We start from the raw sequence: 18,051 nt of genomic DNA on the forward strand, positions 1-18,051 counted from the left end.
TTAAAGTATCAATTTTGAGTAGAGACTTTAAAAATTCCAAAGTCCTAATTGTATCAAAAACATATTGTATAAAAATTAAAAGGATATTTTTGTCTTTAAAAAAATGTAATATACATTTATACTATTTTAATTAATGTATTTATTATTTCAGTTTTCAATATAAAAATTATAGTACTAATACACATTAATGATTCCTCAACCAGTGTCCTAAGGGCACTGATTATCGTTCTCCAAAACACTTCAACTAAAATTTGTAATTGATTAAGTACCCAATTTGAAAAAAAAAAAGTATTCAAAGTAAAATTTAATATACATTGGGAAATTAAAACTTATTTATGTTGTTATTTAAATTATTCTGTATTAGAATTTACCTTATTAAAATATGAAATAAATTATGTTGATTTTACATAAGCAAAATCTATAAAACTGTACATATAAATTTTACCCCTTCTTTTCATATGTTGTACAACACTTAGCCTCATTTTCTTCAAGGTTGCATACTTTTATTTGATAAATTTAATATTCTTCAAAATAAAAAAGAACTGTTTGATGAGAAAATCGAAGAAAGTTCATAAATATTCCTCTTTTTTATGATATTCTGAGATGTTGCATATGATTGATATTGCTTGTGGTGCCAACATATTTGTATATATTTATAACATAGTGAACAAAACAAATTCAAGAAGAAAGATAACTAGCATTCAAGTTGATAGGTGTATAGATTTAAGCAATGTACATTTGTATTACACATTTCCAGCTATCAATCTTAAAAACAACTAAATGTAATGTGGCGATTCATAATAAACACTCTTGTATATATCACACATCTAAATAAAACTTACTAGACTATCTAATTGTGCTTTTTTCACAACTGCAAAAAACAAACTTTATTAACCAGACAGGATCATATACGTTAAAGCTGATAAAATAAACAAACTTAATCTCAATAAAGGAGTCAAACAAATTAAGAATAAGAAGAATGTCCTCTCTCCATAAAGGAGTCATACTTGTTTCCATATAACTTTTTTATACTTGTTTATCGTGTATTTTGTGGTGTTTGCATTTATTTTATTTTCTTTTGCAATGATGATTTAATTGTGTGAATAAAAAATAATACAGGTAAGATACTCTTATAATATAATGAGATTTCTAAATAATGTCAGGACTTCTTGCAACTGTTTAATTTTTTTTTTAAACTTAATTATTTTTGTTTTCTAATTTATTTATATTATATTTCTATAGTTATTTCTTCTGAATAACTGTACACTCATAATTATTTATTTTTCTTTATCACAATTTTAATATTTTATTTAATAATTTTATATTATTAAATAAGACATTACACTAATATTTCTAATAAATAAATTAAAAAATTATTATATTTACATATTAAATAATTTTATTATAATTATTAATAATTATAATTACAATATCATTATATATTTATATTATTAAAATAACATAATAAAATAATAATATTTTTAATTACTTTTATTTTAACCTTTAACTAAAATTAAAAAATAGGTTGCGGATCAATCCTATCTTATCCTGTAAGTCTGCCGGCTAGACAAAGTGGAGCAATGGATGAAGACCCATTTTACAATTCTAAAATGTATAAGACTTGATGAGTAACATATATCTTAAGATAACGCGTTATCAATCTCTTTCATGATTATTTGTGCAGCATTAACAAATTGGTATTGCTTTAATTTGCTTTTAATTCGTTTACGTATTTGATTATTTTCAATCAAATTTGTATTAAAATATATATTTATGAAGTGATTAAAATTTTTATATTTTTCAATTGAGTTATTGCCATTTAATTTTGTTATAAGACTGATCGTTATTTTATATCGTAATTATTTATGTTTTCCAAAAAAAAAAAGAAGAACTGACATTAAATTTTAAATTTCTCTTAAATTTGAAATGTTTTTCAATCTACGTTTATAAAGATTTCAATTAATACCGATGAAAATATTATTTTAATGTTGATATGATTTTATTTATTTATTTAAATTTATAATGTGTTATGAATTAATAAATTAATGATTGTCCATACATTTTCTCATATGATTGATTATGATTGATATGATACTGGTATGATTCATTACTCTTCATGGTTTATGTCAATATTTGTAAGTTTATTTGATTTGTTATTGATTTGCTTTATGGAGTATATGTTCTATTTATAAATAGGACTCTTCCTATCAATAATAATTATACACACATTAATTATTTCCTAATCTCTCATTCTTTATTATCTATTTCATAACACAAGTTATCAGCACGATGCTCAATCAAGGCAAGCTCTTTCTGATCCTTTCTCAAACTATAATTTTACCTTATATATATTTGACTTTATCAATTTTCATCTACGTCTTTTTATTTTTATTTTTATTATGACGGTGATTATTATTATTATTATTATTTTGATGATGATTATTATTATTAATATTATTATTTGATGTGTCGGTTCTAAACACATGGAAAGTTGTAAAATTTGGATTTGTGACTCTTGATAAGGAAGAATTCCTTATATTGGTTTCTAAATGTTAAAATACATTTATATGCAATGGATATTGGGATAGAAATACCATTAAATAAAGAAATAAAGTATCTAAGCAACTAATTTGCTCATGCGAACAAAAATATTGTGAAAAAGATTTCACAAATATTATGAATTTATTTTATGCCTATGTATGGCTAGCTGGACAAAGCAATAAAGTTTTTCATGAAAAATCATGAGATCCGCCAAATCTGCTCTATTCCCAAAAGTGAATACAACAATAAATATTATGAATTTATTTCATGCCTTTGTATGGCTGAACAAAATGTATGGCTGAACAAATAAATAACCTTTTGATAGAAAATCATGAAACTTGTCCAAATTGGTTCTGCTCCATTTCTAGAAGTGAACGCAACAACATTTGATTTATATCTTTATGATCGTGATCGTGATATTGATTATGGACATGGTTATAAAAAAAAAATTCAAAGACACATTTTGTCACTAGAAGTGACACAATAATGTGAAAAAGGGAAAAAGAAAATGTGAAAATATTGACAAAAGGATGAAAGTATATATTATCATTACGATGGTAAAGGCCATTTTAGTTGTACACCAAAGCAAGCATCTTACAAATAATGAGAAGAACATGGAAACACACTTTGCTTATGAAGATGATCATTCTTATTATGGCCATATGGATGCTACTCATCTTGATATTATTATTTTCTTTGTTAAAGCAAATGGAAGCATTGATCACCTCATTGATTATGAGAGTGTTAAAAAAAATCTCATATTGATATTTACGTTTATATGATTAAAAGACACGTTTGAAGCGTGATAGATCTATTGGTTCCAAAGATAAAAACTCTTGAATGAGAAAGGGAGCTAAAATGCAAAATGACCTAATCGAAAAGGTTGAAATCCCAAAAGATTCATTTGACATAATTAATGGTTCGGTTCCAAAAGACCTCAGATACCTGAAATTGTTGAAAATGATGAGATCTCAATCAATTATGTCATGAATCATATAATATGGAACCAAAATGAAGTTAACATTGACGCAACTTTTACTTATAACATAACGATGAATGTTATTAATGACAATGAGGATCAATAAACAATGATCATTGAAGATTGTCGGCAAAGAAAAGATTGACCAAAATGAAAATATGCAATGAAACATAATTATTTTCTTGCTAAACGAAAGGTTTTTGGACGTATAATTCGCACACCTAAAGTTGTGAAACTCGTTGGGTACACATAGATTTTTGCGCAAAAATCAAATTAAGAATGATGAAATTGTTAGATACAAAGCACAATTGGTTGCTCAAGGTTATTCACAAAACCTTGTATTGATTTGTGAAAAAACATATTCACTAGTATTGGATGCAACAACATTGCAATATTCGATTATCCTAGTTGCACAACAAGGTTTGTATTTACATCTGATGGATGATGTTACAACATGTTCGTACGGTTCTTTTGAGAATGAGAATCATATTTATATGAAAATCCTTGAAGGATTTTATTTGCTCAACAAGACAATTTCTAAAGAGGGTTATTCAATAAAATTGAACATGCTCTTTTATTGATTAAAGCAATCAGGACATGTGTGGCATAACTGTCTTATTGAGTAATTATTAAAATAAGGATATAGAAATGATCCTATTTGTTCTTGTATTTATATGAAAAGATCCAAAAATGAATTTGTTGTCATAATTATTGTTTATGTAGATGACATAAACATTGTTGGAACTCTTAATGAGCTCACAAAGGCGATTGATTACTCAAAGAAATAATTTGAGATGAATGATCTTTGAAGGGCAAAGTCTTATTTGAAATTAGAAATTGAGTATTTAAATAAAGTTGTTTTTATACGTCAAGAGACTTATATAATTAAGGTGCTTAAAATGTTCTAAATGGACAAATCATGTCTATTATGCATTCCAATAATTGTGAAGTCTTTAGATGTTGATAAAGACTTTTCTTAGACCTCAAGAAAATATGAAGATCTTATTAGTCCAAAAATATCATATCTTAGTGTCATAAAAACACTAATGTATCTTATTAATTATACTCGATCTAATAACATAAATTTGTCATAGAAACTACCTTAAAGCAATAGAACCAAATATAATCAATTGAAATTATTCCTGTAATTAAAGTAAAAGCTTTGAAAAATCGAGCGCGCGGATATATACATATATATATATATATATATATATATATATATATATATATATATATATATATATATATATATATTCTTCTTGTTTTTCACCTTTATTACTTGGTACAACTGCCACTGAAAATACAATTAACATTATTTAATCACAATATCACTACTTGTTGTACTATGGCAAATTAAATAAAGAGAAAAAAAACCACAACTTGCTCGCAAAATATATAAGGAATACTTGGGAAGCTCAAAGTCTTCGTCTCCGCATAGAAAATTATTGTGCAGACATCACATATGCTTGCTTGATTTGAAAAAAAAAGGCAATACAGAAAAATGAAAAATATTATAATAACTTATGGATTTTTGGCTAGCTACAACTATTGGCTATATTTAGTGTTGAAGAACATAAAGTTTTACAATTCCCACTACCACAAAGCTCAACAGAGAGAGCTAGACTAAAAATGCAAGAAACTGCAGTGTCTTTTGCAAGTCAGCATGTGCTTCCGAAGTTTCTGGAAGCTATAAAGATGGTGAGAGATCTCCGAAAAGAAGTTGCAGAAGTAACAGATGAACTAGAAAACATTCAAGATTTCATCCACGAAGCAAGTAAAGTGGCTGAAGCTGGAGAAGATAACAGTAGGCGCGATAGAATAAGAAAAAGATGTCAGGTTTTACGGAGAGGGTTTTATTGGGGAGAACAACACTAATGAGATATGAGCCTAACCACATAAGATACTGACACCACTCTCAACCCAAAACCTTAAGGCAATAAGTTTATGGGTCTTGATCCTTATATAGTGCTCTACTTTCTCATTTCTGGTCAATGTGGGACTTAGACTCACACTTGGATTCCTAACAAAAATTGATGAGGCTAAGAGAAGCATTTTTCGCATGGAAGATGTCATAGATGACAATGTGATATTCTGACGAAAATCAACCTGAAGAAGATCCTCGATGTGGAGCTTTACTCTGTAAGGCTGTTGAGTTCATCAAAAGTCAAATCCACCGCCTTCAAATAGCGTATGAGATTCAGGATGTTAAGTCACTTGTTCGTGAGGAAAGGGATGGCTTCAAAAACCATTTTCCTATTGAACCAAGATCAGACAGTTATAGAGGAAAAGAAAATTTAACATGGCATAAATTTCGAATGGATCCTCTCTTTATTAAGGAACATGAGGTTGTTGGCCTTGAAAGCCCTATAAAAACACTGAAAAAGTGGTTGACAGAGGGAAGGAAAGAACGCACTGTGATCTCTATTGTAGGAATGGCAGGATTAGGAAAAACCACCCTTTCTAAGCAAGTCTTTGACAGGGTCCGTAAAGACTTTAAGTGCCATGCATTGATCACAGTGTCGCGATCTTATACTGTTGAAGAGTTGCTGAGGACTATGACGAACGAGCTTTGCAAAGAAAGAAAGGAGGATCCTCCTCGAGATGTTTCAACTATGAATCAATTGTCGTTGATAAAAGAAGTCAGAAACCGCTTGTGCAATAAGAGGTACATTCTCTTGTTTGATGACGTATGGAATGAAACATTTTGGGGTGACATTGAATTGGCTCTGATTGATAATAAAAATAGAAGTAGGATATTAATCACTACCCGGGATGAGAAGGTTGTGGAGTTCTGTAAGAAATGTTTATTTTTTGAGGTACATAAGCTACAACCATTAAGTAAAGAAAAATCACTGGAGTTGTTATGTAAGAAGGCATTTGGGTATGGTTTTGATGGATGTTGTCCAAAAGATTATGAAGAAGTAGGTCTAGACATTGTTAGGAAGTGTGGATGTTTACCTCTTGCAATTGTAGCTATTGGTAGTCTTTTGTATAGAAAATGTAAAAGTCCATACGATTGGGGCCTGTTTAGTCAAAATCTAAGTTTAGAATTGGAGAGAAATTCGGAGTTAGACAGTGTAAAAAAAATTTTAAGTTTGAGTTACGATATATTTGCCACAGAATCTCGGGTCATGTTTGTTATATTTTGGAATGTATCCTGAAGATTATGAAGTTAAATGTGGATAGCTGAGGGGTTTGTGAAACACGAACGTGGAAGAAATTTAGAAGAAGTTGCACAACAACAATTAATGGAGTTGATCAGTCGAAGCTTGGTACTAGTATCATCATTTACCACAGATGACAGAGCTAAAGCATGTCGTGTTCATGACTTAATACATGAAATGATCCGTCAAAAAAATTAAGAATACGGGGTTTTGTCATTATATTGATGAGCATAATCATTTGGAGTCAAGTGGTGCCATTCGACGCTTAACAATCGCAACAAGTTCCAATGGCTTAAGTGAATCTATGGAAGAATCACAACATGTTCAGTCAATTCTAATTTTCATGAACGAAGTGTCATCTGAAGACTTCACCAGCCGCTGGCTTGCAAAATACAGGCGGTTGAAGGAGCTGGATTTTGAATTTGCTCCCTTAAATTATGTTCCTGAAAATTTGGGTAGTTTAATCCACTTAAAATATCTAAGCTTCCGGAATACATCCATAACAAGCCTTCCAGAATCGATTGGAAAGCTCCAGAACTTGGAGACATTAAATGTACGAGTACGAACATATATGGAGATTGAGGTACCAAAGGAGATTACGAAGCTGAGAAAGCTACGTTGTCTTTTGGGTAACCGAATGTCTGCCATTGCAGTGAAGGAAAGTCTTGGAAGCATGGCATCCCTCGAAAAGATGTATATATTGATTGTAGATCCGGATGGTGTGGTGATTAGAGAGATTGGAAAGCTAAAGCAATTAAGGAATCTGAGGCTTTCTAATGTTATGGGACATCATTCTGATACTTTTTCTTCCTCAATAAACTAGATGCAACTCTTGGAGCGACTAGATATCTTAACACAATATGAGGGTGAAGTAATTGACTTGCATATTACATCATCCTTGTCTAAACTAAGGAAGCTTCAACTACATGGCAATTTAAAAGAGTTCCCAAGCTGGATTTCGTGGCTCAAAAATCTTGTGAAATTGTCATTGGTTGAATCCAGGTTAACTAACAGTCCATTGATGTCTCTGGGAAATATGCCAAATTTGTGTATCCTCTCTTTCCGTTCCAATTCTTATGAAGGAGAAACTTTGCATTTTGAAAATGGAGGATTTCAGAAACTAAAGGAACTAGAGCTCCAACGTTTGCATCAATTGAGTTTCATCTTTATTGATAGGGGAGCACTGCAACCTTTGGAAAACCTGAAGTTAATACATATTCCACAACTGAAGGCACTACCCTCTGGCCTTCAACACTTGAAGAAACTCAAATTTATCGACATCTTTAATCCGTCGAGTGAACTTAGGCAGAAGTTTCACCCCACTGAAAGAGATCACCCCATTGAAAGAAAAGACCGTTGGATCATCATTGCAGAAGTGAGCTCTTTATCTTTATTAAATAGTTCATAGTTTGATATCGAAAAATTATCATTATTTTTATTTTATTTAAATATTTCTATTAAAATTATCATAACCTATAAATATTATTAATACATTTATATGAGCATAATATCATATATTTTATAAGATAATTTTATATCATAAATAAATCAAGATACGTGACGATAAATATAAATTATTTTTATGTTTATTCAATTAATAATTATTTTATTAATATAATTATTATTGTTTTAGTTCTTGCACTCTTAAGACTTCAATTCAAAATTACTGAAACTCAAAACCTACAGAATCCTGAAACCAGTACAAGCTCATCAATCACCAAGCGAATCTACAGCATTTATCACGGCTAGAACCATCGCGAATATTCTGCAACAGTAAATTTTCAGTCTCTTTGCCTCTTTTCACTTTGTTTTAGCTCTTATTCTTCCTCTTGTCGCGCGCTCTCTCTCTCTCACATGCTTTATCGTGTTTGTGATTCACAGGTTCAGTGACACCATTGTCGGTGATTTGCACAGGTTCAGTATTGAAATCGTTTTGATCTGGCATTCGGTTATCAACGGCTTGCAATCAGGTAGGGTTTTCTCTTGTTTACTTTGATTTTATTTGGTTTTCGTTTTCATTTGTGGTTAGACTGTATTTGGTTTTTCATCTGAGTGCATCTTTGGTCAAATAGAATTAAGGTAGAGAAAGATTTCTAGTACCATTCAGTTATATTTTTTTGTTTCAATTTTGGTGGAGAAAGAGTTAAGCCCAGTATTGACATGAAAGTAGGAACCTGATTCATAATTAGAGGACATAGCAATGAAATGCACATCACCTATTAAATGTAGTGCGGAAGACAATATAGACATTATTATTAGAATGAGGAAATCTTCATATTTGGGTCTTGTATATAATAAGGAAAGCACAAACTCTTAAAAATTACAATTGTCTCATGTAGGTTTTGAACATTTCGGGGTTACATTTTTATATTGTTTTAGTTTTTTTAACTTTTATAGCAGTGCCAAAATATCATAATAATTTGATGGGAACAACAATTATAATAACAAAAGTCTTGCGTGTATACAATGATTGGCTTACAAATACAACTAATCCATATTTTGAATTAAATTTTCACTCTATGCTGAAAGCATGTGTTGTATTATACGTGTCATGTTCAGCTATTTTTTGTTTCATATCATATGTTGTATTTGTGTTTTCTAGCTCAAAAGACAATTTGTGCATATTACATATACTATAGACAATTTCCATGTTTTTTTATTGTAGGTGTTGTCTTGACTGTAGTATGCAAGCAGAAAATCTGAAATCTAACATCTGTTTCCTTATAACCTAAAGGAGAAGGACACACTAGTTATATAGTTCTTTATTTACCACTTTGTTGAAGCACAAAGCAACTCTGCTTCAAAGCATCTAGTTATCTAGCTCAATGGAGGTGAATCACATTAAACTTCGTCTACCAAACACCTTTCTTTGTAGTTGTATTAAGCTAATGCATTCATTAGACTGTAAGTGTGTTTTGTAAAGATGGCTTATGTCAACTAGGATTGTAACGAGCCTTAGAATTTGACACTTTGCAGAGTTTATGTTTCTTTTGTTTTGAGTTTCAACTTCCTTGTAGCCTTTGTAAGGCGTGACTGTACATCTGTTGGAATTGGAGCCCTCAACGAACATGGTCTTTTTGTTACAAATCAAGGAGAGGCTATTCAGGAAAATCAGTATAGTTGGAACAAAGGTGCTGCAAATTTTTACAACCTTATCTATAACTTGTTAAATAATGATCTTTTCTAAATAGAACATATACTTGTGCAGTAGTGTGCGGACAAGTGGGGAGTTGAATACCACTTTTTTACACAGGATGTTGTCATGCAAATTGATTGTCATGAGTCTCTCTGTGCACCACCCATCCCACAATGAACTTGTTTTAATTAAGATAAATCTTTATATTATTTCAACCCATTGAAAATGAAAATACCAACCATGCAGTGACAGATAAGTGGGGATTTACGAGCAAACATATGGGAATTTGAAGTGGACATTTTGTACAAAGGTTGTGGGAACTACCAAATATTATCCCAGGATTTTATGGCCAATTTTATTCAATTGTACCTAGTCCACACAGGTCATAACCTTAGTAAAATTGAAGGCCTCTTAATGTGCATCACTTGTTAAATAGTGATCTTTTCTAAGTAGAACATATGGGAATTTGGACTGGATTTTCTGTACAAAGGTGGTGGGAACTACCAAATATTAACCTAAGATTTTATGGCCAATTTATTCAACTGTACCCAGTCCACGTAGGTCATAACCTCAATAAGATTATCACTTGTTAAATAGTGATCTTTACTAAGTAGAACATATACTTGTTCGGGTTGTGTACGGACAAGTGGGTAATTGAATACCTATTTTTGTACACAGAATGTTGTTAAGCAAATTGATTGCCATGAGTATCTCTGTGCACCACCCATTCTATAATGAACTTATTTTAATTAAGATGAATCTTTACATTATTTCAACCCATTGGTAATGAAAATGCTAACCATGTAGTGACAAATAAGTGGAGATTTACGAACAAACATGTGGGAATGCAGTGACAGATAATTGCCATGATTTTATTTATCACCATTCAACATATATTGAAGTTCAAAAGATACAAGATCTACGTGAATATTTTATTATTATTATTATTATTATTATTATTAGTTTACTCTTTGTTCTTTGTGTGATTTTGATCAAGTGATGTATTATAACTTTTATTAATGTATAAAAAGGAGATTCATTAGAATTTAAAAAATTGAAGTAAACAGAAATTTAAAAAATATTTTAATTTGAATTTTGTTTTCCTTCTACATTTAAAAAAAATATTTTTAAATTTTATCAACTAGGTTTTATTAATGTTTGCAAATTTAATATATATTTTTGTTCTCATGAAATTTTATTTGGTATTCTAATTTGAAATGTATACAATTATAATTTTTTTCTAAATATTTGATAATCGAATAAACAATCATCTTCTTACTATTGAATGTTTGAAATATTATGTTTCCTTTATCGTAATTTTTTATTATTTTATAAAAATTAATTAATATCGAAACAATAAGAAAGCGAGTACAAATATGGATACAAGTATATACCCGTTACCCACTAGGATATGGATGTGATAAAAGTTTGATATTCATTGAATTTGGGTATGGGAATGATGAATTTTTTTTCATGGGTATGGGATAATGAAACCCGTCTCTGCCTCGTTACCATCCCTAGCGAGGATCAAATTGAAACTTTCTAACCAAAGTGGAAATTAAAGGACTAATTAAGTCTTTAATTTACTTAATTGATTGGGTTGAGTTTTAACCTTAATTACATGCTTTGGCCAATCGTGACTAGTTTAAAGTCTCTTAAAATTTAAAATTATTTTAAAATTTTAATTAAATATTTAAAATTATTATTTTTAAACCAATTCAAACATTTGTATCGAAATTATAGAATTTTATACATTTTAAAAATATACAATTATATGAAATACAAATTTAACAAAAAAACAATAATCAAATATCGGTGCAAATATAATTGCTAGAATTAATTTTGTTAGTTGAAATTATTTTAGAATTTAGAATTTATTTTAAATTTTTTGAAATAAATTTTAAACAATTTTATAGCAATTTAAAATAAATAAATTTAAAATTTAAAAACAATTTTAATTAAAATTCAATGTAAAATATAAATTTAAATAAATTTAATCTTGTTAAAAATATTTTATAAAAATATAAATTTTAATAAACATATTTTATATTAAAATTAAATTTTATTTCAGTTTAGAGATTAACACAATTGCTTAATTTACAAAAATTAGGACTGAGACAAAATAAAAATACAATGACCAAATTGAGACTAAGGCAATGACACATGGTGTGACAGTTTACAAAGAAATGAATTCAAACAAAGTCCAAATAACCCATTTAAATAATGTTGAATGACAGTTTACAAAGAAATGAATTTTTTTTAAACTAATTGATAAAAAAATAACTCATTCAAAATCAATATGTTAATATTTTAATCATGTTTTTTATTGTTTTTAATTTAAATTAGATTATAGCGGGTTCGGGTATCCACATGTACAAATACTATGATACCTGTACCCGCCCCGTTAACATGGGGGTATAAAAAATACTCGTACCCATTACCTACGGATATCCATTTACAATATTCATATCCTACCCATTATGAGTTTTATCTGCAGATATTCGCGGGTACGAATTTTTTTGACATCCCTACACACAGACAAGTGACACCTATTGAATGTTGTTAGTACAAAAGGATTTCTGATTGCATCAAAATTTTCAAAATAAAAATCAAATTGAGATGTATAAAAAAAGAGAGGATCTAATTGAGATTTCTTAACAAAATTGGGAGTCAAAGGCATAATTTAACCCTTTTCTTTTCTTCATTTGCAAGTATAATGAAAAAGGGTATTTTTTATTTTTTTTTCTATACTAATACGTGATGCAATTAGTAATGATAGTTGCAAAAAGCAAAAACTTTATTTCAATGACATTCCAAATATAAATGAAGTTTCAGCTACCCACTTACAGAATTTTAAACTAAGAACATGGATTAACAAAACTAAGCTTAAATCATACTTACAGAATTTTAAACTAAGAACATGGATTAACAAAACTAAGCTTAAATCATACTTGAAGACTGCAAACCTAAAGGAATTTATTAACTAAGACTACACATCACAACTTGGGTGTTAGAATTAATTGACGAATTAATTCTATTATGTGACTTATTTAAAATATTATGATTGCATAATTGTGATTTAATAAAATATAAGGACCTATTGGTTATTATGGACATTGGCTTATAAACAGATATTAGGGTTCTGTCTCTGGTCATAAGGTTCTCTCATAATAAGCCATCAAGAAAGAAAGTGTGAGAGGAGTAACGGAGACAAATAGATAGATTAGGAAAAGGAGATTGAAGAACATATATTGAAGAACGCATTATTATTGAATCTCTCATTGATCAAGGTTAGTATCCTATTATGATTTATGAGCATGAATGTGTGATTATCTGCGTGAACATGTGAGAATCATGAATCTTAAGATCCTATAGTAGTTTTCTATAATCAAGTATAAATTACATGGAAACTACAAAATTAATTTACGTGTGGTATCAGAGCCAGTGTTATTAGATTTATGATTCTCCAGTTATGATGTTTTTCCCAAATTGTGTTCTCCTAAAATTATTATACACCCTAATTATGAATTTAAGAATTTTATGCCATAACCCTAATTATGATTTAGGGATTTTATGATATTATAAACTCTAATTATGTTTTTAGGGACTTTTGAAATTAAGATAAACACTAATTATGGATTCAGGGATTTTGAAATTTATTTTCTTTCCCAAATTTATAAACCTTAATTATAAGTTTTAGGGATTTCATTGTTATGTTTCTTTAATGTTTTTCTTTTATGCTTTAATTGAATTCAATGGCATGATGATGAAAGTTTTGTTGATTGCATGTCCTCCATGGGCATCAAGTTTAATGATGAATCAAACAAATATTTAATGTGCAATTGTATTGTTTGTTTACGTTGTACGATTGTCTGTTCACCAGAATCCTCTGGCTCTTCGAAACCACTTTCAACTACATCCCATACGTCTTGGAATCCGAGGTAGGCCTTCATCTGCATACTCCACTTATCGTAGTTGCCTTTTTGTGTCAACTGGGGTAAGGACATATTGTTGGCTATCACTCTCTCTTACTATTTGTTTCACTCGGGCAACTGACTCTCTCTAACACTCAAGAACAACCTAGCTTTCTCTAACTCCTTGGTTGTCTACCTATCTCTTGATATCACTTTGTTAGGAGAAAGAGGCTCTTGGATGGAAAACTTATTCACTTTTTCGTTGTGTTTATTCATGCCATCAACAATACAATTTATATGCTTACAATTTTCATCTGTTGTACTCCCAACGACTATAAACGACTAGTACATTAACTACCCAACGGCTAGTGCATTAACTATCCAATGCCTAGTACATTAACCACCCAACGACTAGTTTCTTACGACGGCTAGTTACCCACAACGGCTAATACATTTAAATTTATTAAAACACCAACATTGAACAAGGATATCAATAAGAAAGGGTCCAACATAAGAAGCACACGTATTCAGGAATGCATATAAACTTGATAAGAAGATCCCTTGCCATGTCGACAAGAGTAAAACCTTGGCCAAGAGTGGTCCCGTTCCTAACACTGCCACACTTTGACTCAAGATTATTTCTGAAAGTTTAAAAAATCCCATAGGCACTGTCACCAGTACCAAGACGAGGGATGTCCTCTATTGGTTGGTTTAGAAGATATTTTGTTTTATGTAGTTACTGTTATGTTTTTGTGATAAAATAAATTTATTTAATGTGCTATTTATTAGGGATAGTCGTTTGAAGTCTAAGTCAGTACCCACCCATGGATTTAGCATGAAATCGTGGGAGTGGAGTTAAAATCTGTAATTGCTGTGTATGGCTTTAAAAGCCAATCTTTCCTGTTAATAAAAGATGAGTTCACAATACATACAAATATATTTCTCTATTCTGCTTTGTTTAACAATTAGTATCATAGCTCCTACCTAGGGGCCTGATCCAATATTTCCTTGAGTGTGTCAGAGAAATAGTCGATGAGGAAGTGTGTAGAAAGAGCGTTGTGAGTATATTGAAGAGAGTGAGATACAGAATGACAGACAGCAACACCGACAAGTAAGTGCAACCTGCGATCCCAAAATTTTATGGTCATTATGACCATTGGGCGAAATTAATGGAAAATTTCTTACGTTCCAAACAATATTGGAATTTGGTGGAACAAGGGATCGCTAAAGTAGTGGATGGAGCTGCATTTTCTGCGGAAGACGCTAAATTTCTAGAGGAGCAAAAACTGAAAGATTTGAAGATAAAAATTATCTTTATCAGGCTATTGATCGTGAGATTTTGGATACTATTCTTAATGACGAGACCTCTGAGGATATTTGGGATTCAATGAAACAAAAATTCCAAGGTTCTACAAGGGTTAAAAGAGCACAGCTGCAAGCATTACGCAGAGAATTTGAAATGTTACAGATGAAGGAAGGAGAGACCGTCAACTCCTATTTTGCTCACACTCTCAAGATTGCTAAAAGTATGAAGGCATGTGGTGAGAATATAGGTGAAAACAGTATCACTGCAAAAATCTTAAGGTCCATGATCTCTAAATTTAATTGTGTAGTTTGCTCAATTGAGGAGTCCAACAATTTAGAGATTATGACAATAGATGAGTTACAAAGTAGTCTTCTTGTTCATGAGCAACGAATGAACGGTCAAGAAGAAGAAGAAAATGTGTTACAAGTTACCAATGAAGACAAATGATGGAGAGGAAGAGGAAGGGAACGTGGAAGAAATTTCAGCAGAAGTGGTCAAGGGAGAGGAAGAGGCATGCAATTCTTCAACAAAGCTGAAATTCAATGCTTTAAATGTCACAAGATGGGATACTTTCAGTATGAATGTCCCACTTGGAAAAAGAAGGTCAATTATGTTGAAGTACATGATGAAGATGAAAAGGAAGCGGAAGATGAGATCTTATTAATGGCCTATGTTGATCTGAAACAAGGCACACAAGAAGAGTGGTTTCTTGACTCTAGATGCAATAATCACGTGAGTGGAAACAAGGATTGGTTTGCCGACATAGATGAAAGCTTTAGACACACGGTAAAGCTCGACAATAATACCAGAATGGTTGTGATGGGGAAAGGGAATGTTCGGCTGCATGTTAATGGCATTACAAATGTGATCTCAAATGTCTATTGTGTTCCTGATCTTAAGAACAACCTCTTAAGCTTAGGGCAACTTCAAGGAAAAGGACTCACCATTTTAATTGAGCATGGGAGGTGTAGAGTTCATCATCCTGAATGTGGTCAAATTATGGAAATCAAGATGAGTAGCAATAGGATGTGTTCAGTGATCGCTACTTTGATGCCTAGAAATTCTACATGTCTTCAACTAGAATCAACAGATGAATCCCACCTTTGGCATCATCGATTTGGCCATTTTAACTATAATGGCTTGAAAATACTCTCCTCGAAAAAGATGGTCAATGGGCTACCTTTTATATCGACTCCAAAGGAACTTTGTGTACAGTGCTTAGAAGGAAAGCAACGTCGAAACTCTATTCCAAAGAAAAGTAGGTGGGCGCATCAAGCAAACTTCAACTTGTGCATGCAGCTATACGTGGGCCTATCAAACCCACTTCAATCAGTAACAAGAGGTACATTTTAAGCTTTATTGATGATTTCTCTCGTAAGACTTGGATTAATCTCTTACATGAAAAATCAGAAGCATTCTCTATGTTTAAAAATTTCAAAGTTTGTGTTGAAAAAGAAATTGGAATGTATATCACTTGTTTAAGGACAGATAGAGGTGGTGAATTCATCTCTAATGAATTTAGAGAATTCTGTAGGATTCATGGCATAAAACGGCAATTGACAACAACTTACACCCCTCAGCAAAATGGAGTGACTGAGAGAAAAAACAAAACAATAATGAATATGGTGAGATCCATATTGGTTGAGAAACAACTTCCAAAGATATTTTGGGCAGAGGCTGCCAGGTGGTGTGTGCACGTTCTCAGCAGGTGTCCTACTGCAGCAGTACCAGATAAAACCCTTGAGGAGGCATGTAGTGGAGTCAAACCTATAGCGGAATATTTTCGAGTCTTTGGATGCGTAGCACATGTTCACATACCAGATCAACACATAATCAAATTAGACAACAAAAGCAAAAGGTGTATCCTGTTGGGAGTAAGTGATGAATCAAAGGCCTATCGCTTGTTTGATCCAATCTCCAAAAAATCATCATCAGCACAGGTGTAATTTTTGAAGAACAAAAGCATTAGAGTTGGGAGAAAAATGAAGAGTATACAACAAAAGATGCTTTAGATGTAGAGGCTGAAACTGAATGTGAAGAGCATGAAGAAGCTGATGAAAATAATGATATTGATGAAAGCATGCAGGCTGCTACACATCCTGGTGATTCCAACAGAGTTGATACAAGTATTGGTGAACCACAAGCCCATGACAATCCAATTGAAGGGAGGGTTAGGAGAAATAGACGAGAACCCAACTGGATGCTTGATTATGAAAGTGGTGAAGGCTTGTCTGATGAAGATACTTTAAATGTTATGATGATAGTAACTGATACTGATCCAATGCCATTTGAAGAAGCCGCTAGAAGCAAGAAATGGAGACATGCAATGATGAAAGAAATGGAGTCAATAGAAAAAAATAAAACCTGGGAATTGGTTGATGCACCGAGTGGAGTGAAGCCCATTGGAGTTAAATGGATTTTCAAGACAAAGTTCAAAGAAAATGGTGAAGTGGACAAATTTAAAGCAAGATTAATGGTGAAAGGATATGCTAAAGAATATGGAGTTGACTACACAGAGGTGTTTGCCCCTGTGGCCACACTTGATACCATTTGCATTATACTTGCTATGGCAGCCCACTATAATTGGAAAGTTTATCAATTAGATGTGAAGAGTGTATTCCTTCATGGAGAACTTAAAGAAGATATTTATGTACAACAGCCCACTGGGTTTTTGAAGAAAGGGAAAGAAGACAAAGTTTACAAATTAAAAAAGGCGTTGTATGGCCTTAAACAGGCTCCAAGAGCATGGTACAACATGATAGAGAGCTATTTCTCTCGTAAAGGCTTTGAAAGGTGTGTATGTGAGCACACTCTCTTCACAAAATCAAAGGAAGGAGGTAAAATTTTAATTGTAAGTCTTTATGTTGATGACTTAATTTATACTGGAAATGATTGGAGCGTGTGTGATGAATTTAAAGAATCAATGATGTTAGAATTTGACATGACTGATTTAGGCAGAATGAGGTATTTTCTATGAATAGAAGTTGTGCAGAATTCAGAAGGTATTTTCA

The 18,051-nt window shown here is 31.3% G+C and overlaps 1 long non-coding RNA gene and 1 pseudogene across 1 annotated transcript; both read left to right on the forward strand.

Annotated features, from left to right (window-relative positions):
* The first annotated feature begins 5,149 nt into the window (after window positions 1–5,149).
* LOC114188490 lies at window positions 5,150–8,092 on the forward strand (annotated as a pseudogene).
* A 240-nt stretch (window positions 8,093–8,332) lies between these two features.
* LOC114189170 lies at window positions 8,333–10,483 on the forward strand. Its single transcript, XR_003605578.1, has 4 exons — window positions 8,333–8,457; window positions 8,566–8,654; window positions 9,350–9,815; window positions 9,893–10,483. It is a non-coding gene; the product is annotated as an uncharacterized LOC114189170 (long non-coding RNA).
* Window positions 10,484–18,051: the final 7,568 nt, after the last annotated feature.

The sequence above is a fragment of the Vigna unguiculata genome, chromosome 6, assembly GCF_004118075.2.
Source record: "Vigna unguiculata cultivar IT97K-499-35 chromosome 6, ASM411807v1, whole genome shotgun sequence".
Taxonomy (NCBI): Eukaryota; Viridiplantae; Streptophyta; class Magnoliopsida; order Fabales; family Fabaceae; genus Vigna; species Vigna unguiculata.